Source organism: Mustela nigripes, chromosome 3, assembly GCF_022355385.1.
Source record: "Mustela nigripes isolate SB6536 chromosome 3, MUSNIG.SB6536, whole genome shotgun sequence".
Classification (NCBI taxonomy): domain Eukaryota; kingdom Metazoa; phylum Chordata; class Mammalia; order Carnivora; family Mustelidae; genus Mustela; species Mustela nigripes.
In genome coordinates this window covers 17943207-17950106 of record NC_081559.1, presented here as the reverse complement: position 1 = coordinate 17950106, position 6900 = coordinate 17943207, and the positions used below count along the sequence as shown (strand labels likewise).

The 6900-nt window shown below is 37.4% G+C and overlaps 1 long non-coding RNA gene across 1 annotated transcript in view; it reads right to left on the bottom strand.

Moving 5' to 3' along the window:
* LOC132012847 (uncharacterized) overlaps nt 1–6900 on the bottom strand; it is a 30566-nt gene that overhangs the window by 839 nt on the left and 22827 nt on the right. The window lies entirely within an intron of this gene.

Below are 6900 nucleotides of genomic sequence, written 5' to 3'. Positions count from 1 at the left end.
ATGTACAATGTTACAAAAATGTAACGAGTACCCACTTTATGCCAGGTATTAGTACTAAGATGAAAACAGACAAAGATGAAAGAGACAGGTCATCTCTATGATTTATGGAAACTCAGAATTGAGAATAATTAACAAGTGTACAAACAAATAATACAATTTCAAGTAAAGGAAATCAAATTAAGGAGATAGGGGGTGATCATAGGCCAAGACTATACTGAGATGGAGAGGACTGTCCTGATTTATTTAAGATGATTTTTGAGGTAAGTTGTAAATGATGTGGTTCTTGAAAAAGCTTGTACGAAAAGTGTGCTAGGTAAAGGAAGCAGCATGTGTAGGGGTCCCAGAGAAGACATGAACTTGGTCCCAATAAGGTCCAATAAGAAATTGGAAGAAAGCCAAGGTTTGAGTAAAGTAGTGTTGAGAGAGTGATGGAAGTTGAAGTCAAGGAGATAGGTAAGAGGGCAGATCTTATGGAGACTATAAGTCTTACTATAGTAAGGACTTGGAATATTATTCTAAGAAATCACTGAAAAGGTTTTGGTTTTGTATTTTAAATAATTTGTCTGGCTGCTGCATAGAGTGTAGGCAAGAGACAGACTGCATAGAAACAGAAAAGCCAGCTGGAAGGATACCATATCATTCCAAGGGAGAGATGATGGGGCCTCAGGTCAGTCAGTCATAGTGATACGGTACAATATGGTCACACTGGGAATTTACTTTAGAAGCAAATTTACTTATGGAATAATTGTGAAGTGTGAAGAAATTAGAAAACTCAAGATTAATTCCTAGACTTCGAGGTCACAAAATGAAGTGAATAGTGGTTAGTTTTTATGAGATGAGGAAAATTGAGAGAGGACAAGATTTGAAGAGAAAAAAACTTAAGAATTGTATTTGCCTTTGATAAATTTGACATGCTTATCAGATATCCAGGGGATTTTCAAGTGGGTAGCAACTATGGCAGGCTGGAGCTGAGGGAAGCTGGAGTGAGGTGAACAAATTTGTGACTCCAGCTTGTAAAAGATGGTGTTTGAAGCAGCATGAGGAGTTCATGTAGGGTGTGAATACAGAGTGAGAAGGCAAAAACAAAGACTGAGCCTTGGGCTGGTCTAACATTTAGAGGTCTTGGTAGAAGAGAGGAATCCAGCAACGGAAATTGAGAAAGAACAGCCAGCGAAGTAGGTGGAAAACTGCGAGACTGTTGTGTCCTAGAAGCCAAGTGAGAAAAGCATTTTAAGAAAGTGGGAGTTACCAGCTGGGCCAAATGTTGTTCAGAAGTGGAGTCAGATGAGGACTGAGAACTAGCAATCTTATATAGCAGAATAGAGGTTCCCAGAGACCTTGAAAAGAGCAATTACAGTCAACATGTGGTAGAAACAAAAGCCTGACTGGAGTTGGTTAAAGAAGGAAAGCCAAGTGAGAAAGTGGAGGCAGTGAGTATAGAAAACTCCGTTCGCATAGAACATGGCTCTCATCATAATGGCAACTTCATCATTATGATCTTCTGTCATCCCTTTAGGATATTGTTGATTCAGAAATCTTGAATTTGAGTTTTGTTGAAGTTCAGAATGCGAGGTAAAATGCAACCCCATGACATTCTTTCCCTCATCCATGTGCAGGTCAAAGCAGTCACCTCGTCCTAACTCTGAAGCAAAGGTTTTAATGGAGCTGTGAGTTCCACAGAGGGAGAATGGAACCAAGGAGCTGACAGTGGGTGTTTTTTAAATTTTTTTTTCCATTCTCCTACTCTTTGGAATTGGACCAAGATGGACTCAGGGCAGAAAGATGCATGGTAATCCAAATAAAAGGCAAGATTAGAATAATCTTCCCCCTCTGACAAATATATAATTCCATGCTGTTATTCTGAAGCAAAAGAACATAAATAAAAATAAGAAATGCACCAAAATGCACAAACAATGCAAACAAATTGTTAGTAGAAACCTGCAAAAAAATTTCTTAATGTTGTGAGATCATTTGGCATTGCTACACAGGGTTTTCCTAAAGTCACTGATAATTAGATTTTCCTCAATCCCCATGTCCAATTGCACTGCAATATATGTTTCTCTACCAACTCACTGGCCAAAGATCATCTTTCTGCAACCTTATGTAATGAAAGCTGTAAGCTAGAGCACCGAAGGCCGATGAGCTGGAGCCACGGACTCCTCACTAACAAGGATGAATTATTAACACATCTTTCCTTATCGTTGTGTTTTATAGCTTTCTAGTTAGTCATCTCAAACAATTTATTCACAATAATACTGTTTTTTATTATTGCTGTTTTATAGTTCCTATAACAGTAAAATTTATCCTCAACTCTATTATTACAATATTCAACTACTAATGGAATTCTTGTTTTTATTTGATTGTTTTTTAAAGCCAGAGCAATAAAATTTACTCCCAAAAATATTATTGCAAGCTTCATGTCCTTTAAAGTATTTGATAGCATGCCTACAAACACATGTAGTTCTTTAAGTCCACAGGAGAGAAGACTTGCCAAAACATAGACATTGTTCTAAGAAAGATGTGGGAATTGGTTGCTATTCTATCTTTGATAGAATGAGTAATAAAATAGAAGAAATGGAAGAACCGTTGAGACTACTGATTTAGAGGAAGGTTACACTCTAATTGGCAGTAATGTTTGTTTAAAAAATCAACTTCATTTTTCTTCCATGCCAAACCCTGGACATTTCCACCATCTTCATCCTCCAAAATAATGTGCTCTCAAAATGAAACTCCTGATTTCTCATGGCTAGTTGCCATTTGAGTTGGAAAGAAGCTCTACAAAATATTACTAACAAAGGCTAGGGTCATTTTTGAAAGTAAACAGCTTCAAGGACCTAAAAATTGAAATGTACACAGCCAAGCCAGCTCACCATTTCTACTGTTCCTAATTTTTTCTCACTTACCCTGAACCCATGGTCACTACAATGAAATTCCCACTTGCCATGTACCTTTTATGCCTGGTGATATGACTTTTATGACTGAGTCAAAGGGCTAGAACATAAATTATAGGCCACCCACTGGAACAAAATATCAGTAGGACTCAAGAAAGAGGTGTGTCTGCTGGGCAAACATCCATGTGTGTTTAAGGGATTGGCCTCAGAAGGATAATAGTTTGACTTATGGTCACAAGCAGATGCAGGCAGATTAGGTGGAGACACAAGCCAATTGTCACTCAGAGATTATAGCCTTAGTAGCAGAAAAGGCAAAATCTAGATTTGGTTTCTATGACAGCACCAAGGGTACATTCTTGTTGTGACAGAAGCATAAGAGATTGCTGCTATCTTCTAAGACAACAAAGGAGTGGATGAGTGGATGGGTGAATGGGTGAATATATGGATGCGTGCAACGCATGAGTGGATGGATGGAAACATGAATTAAAATGCATATTATTGACAGATGGCATAAGTCCATTGTCTAGACCTAGTCTCTCACCTATGCAGCAAGGCTGAGTTTTCTGTGACCATCTGCTTCCCTTCACCTAGCTGAGGTAGCTATGGTTGCACCCTGTTGAAATCTACTTTAAAGAGAAAAACTGCTGCCAATCTCTGGCTGTGAGTACTTTTAGAATCTGACTCAGCATTCAAGCTGAGACTAAATGCTATTTAAGAGACATCCCCTAGCCAATGACTGAGCACAGAAGTGGTGCAAAGGCTCACCACGGTACCCGTGCAGCATTCCTCTAGAAGCAATCTTCTTGGAGTGGCGCCACACTCAGAGGCTCTCTGTACCCAATCCTCCTTTCTTTCCTTTCACTTTTTACAGGGGTCAGATCTGCATCATTCTCTGAAGGCTCTCCTTTCCTTCTCTCTTTTTTTCCTCTTCCTTTTATCTTTCAAGGATTACTCCCTGTAAATCTCTTCCACTTCTAAGTTCATCTTGGCACCTGCTTCTCAGATGATCCAGCCAACACATCAATCAGACTCCAAGACAAATGAAAATAAATGAATATGATAGTCCTTGAGTCATAGGGATCTTTCTGGATTGGGTGGAGAATTAGATACAGAAGCCAAACTGCAGTTCAGAAGAATAGGGGCAATCGTACACAACCAGTCCTTAGCAGGCTCCCAAAAGAAAGCCAGGAAACTACAGAAAATCACATGCGAGCTATTTATCATACCATACTATTAGCACATACCATACTATTTAGCATACCACACTAGCTGGCCTGAAAAAAAAAAAAAAAGTATTTTCTATCTCACTGCTTGCTTGCTCTAATGTGTTTGCAGTACTATATGGCAGGGTCCTCAACCTTTTGTGGAGATGATAAACTTTGCTCTTTCCCTAATGCTGAAGTATCTTCTATTTAGATTATTATGGGAAGGAAGAGGAAAACGGAAGAAATTTATGCTCTCAAATGCCAACAGTGGAGATGGTAGAGCAAGGAGAGAGAAGATATCCCAGAGAAGAGCTTGGATTTTGTTCAGAAACCCCAAATACCTGCCTGGGTGAGGGATGGACATAGAACCAAGGTATGGTAAGGACAATTATCTTGGGAATTAGATCTTTGGATACTTCTCCATCTCTTTCCCAACTGGATAGTATCTCATTCAGCATTAACTATCAACTAATTTAAAAAACAAAGACAAAAACACTTTTGATTCATCACCCTAGATCATCATTCTGGAAATCTTGGTAAGGAGGATCATCATTTTTCAATCTACTTCCATTGATTTCTCAGGTATAAAGAAAAGGCAAAAGATAGGGAAACAACATGAATACCCATCAACAGACGAATGGATAAAGAAGATGTGTGTGTGTGTGTGTGTGTGTGTGTGTGTGTATACCACATATATAAATATACCTATATGTAGGTATGTATAAAAGAAATATATATATATATATATATATATATATATATATCCCATAGTATTATTCAGCTATGAAAAGAAGGAAGTTCTGCCACTTGTGGCAACATGGATGGACCATGAGGGCATAATGCTAAGTGAAATAAGTCAGAAAAAAATAAATACTATAAGATATCACTTATATATGAAATATAAACAAAAGCCAAACTCCTAGAAACAGAGAGAAGGATGGTTACCAGAGGAAGGGAGGTGGGAGAAATGGGGAGATGTTGGTCAAAAGGTACAAATTTCAGTCAGAAGATGAATAAATTCTGGGGTTCTCATATACAGCATGGTCATTACAGTTAATAATACTGTATTATATACTTGAAAGTTGCTGAGAGTAAATCTTACATGCTCTCATCACCAAAAAAAAGGTAATTATGTGACATAATGAAAATGTTAGCTAATGCTCTGGTGATCATCAGTTTGCAATATGGAAGTGTATCAAGTCAACATGTTGTACATCTTAAACTTAAATAACGTTATATGTCCATCTTATCTCAATAAAACTATAAATATAAGTGCATATATATTGAAATATACCTATATATAGGTATATATAAAAGAAAGGCACAATTAGAACAGACTTTCTTCTCTTCTCTGGTTTTTCCCAAGGTTCATTGTCTTACACCTTTTCATTTCTATTGACTATATTTAGCAAAATCATTATTAAAGATTATTACATTCATTGTCTGAATCTCAGTGCAATACTTGATGGGCCATGTACAGAACACTGGGTTAAAAATTGGAAGCCTTAGGTTCTAATTTTTGTTCCCTCATGTGTCAGCCATGTGACTAGGGGCAAATCTCACCTATTTTCCTTTATAAGTAGTTGTAACCGTCTGCCCTCCTACTCAGAGCTGTGGAACATATTAAATGAAATAATGTATGTGAAAACTCTGTGCACATTGTAGAAACTATCAAAAATATATTGTGTAATTATCATTGACACTAATAACAAGGATCTATAACCAGATTACAGTTCTGCACAAGAGTCTTCCAGTACTAGACCATACTATACAGAGGAGAAAAACCAAACTGCCAAACAGTAAAATGTAGAATGTTTTATCCTTTATCATGAAATTTCTTGACACAAAGTTCTCTAGAGAATTTTTCTAAAGGTGGAGCAAAGCATGGAGGGGCTTCTCTGCTTTACATACTTCAGAAAAACAGATTTTTGAAAATGAGCATCTGTTGAAAATGAGCTGTATCTTAGCTACCAAAATCAACTTATACAATCTATATAATCCTAGCTTGATGATTATGACCTAAGAACATATTCCAGCATAGTTGACTTCCAATATAAAATATCCCTAATTCAATATAATTCCTATATTCATATTCCCATAAATTTCACTATATGTCTAAAATAAAAAGATAGAAGCAAGACTCCTACTGGATTTCATGAGATTCAGTTTATACAGAAAAGTAGTTACTAAAATTACAATGGGGTTTAGTCAACCCAAATACATTAAAAAAGTTCAGCTCCCCACTTGTATACTGGGAGCACCAAATTTCACAAGACTCGTACTTGTTATTTCCAGCAAAGGGGGGTTGCATATCCCTTACCCTAACTTTCCCATGTCCTATTTGTTTCTTTATTTTTTATTTTTTATAAACATATAATGTATTTTTATCCCCAGGGGTACAGGTCTGTGAATCACCAGGTTTACACACTTCAGAGCACTCACCAAAGCACATACCCTCCCCAATGTCTATAACCCCATGCCCCTTCTCCAAACCCTCCTCCCCCGAGCAACCCTCAGTTTGTTTTGTGAGATTAAGAGTTACTTATGGTTTGTCTCCCTCCCAATCCCATCTTGTTTCATTCATTCTTCTCCTACCCCCTTAAGCCCCCATGTTGCATCACCACTCCAAAACTGCTAGAACTTGTACAAGAATTCAGTAAAGTGTCAGGATATAAAATCAATGCACAGAAATCAGTTGCATTTCTCTACACCAACAACAAGACAGAAGAAAGAGAAATTAAGGAGTCAATCCCATTTACAATTGCACCCAAACCATAAGATACCTAGGAATAAACCTAACCAAA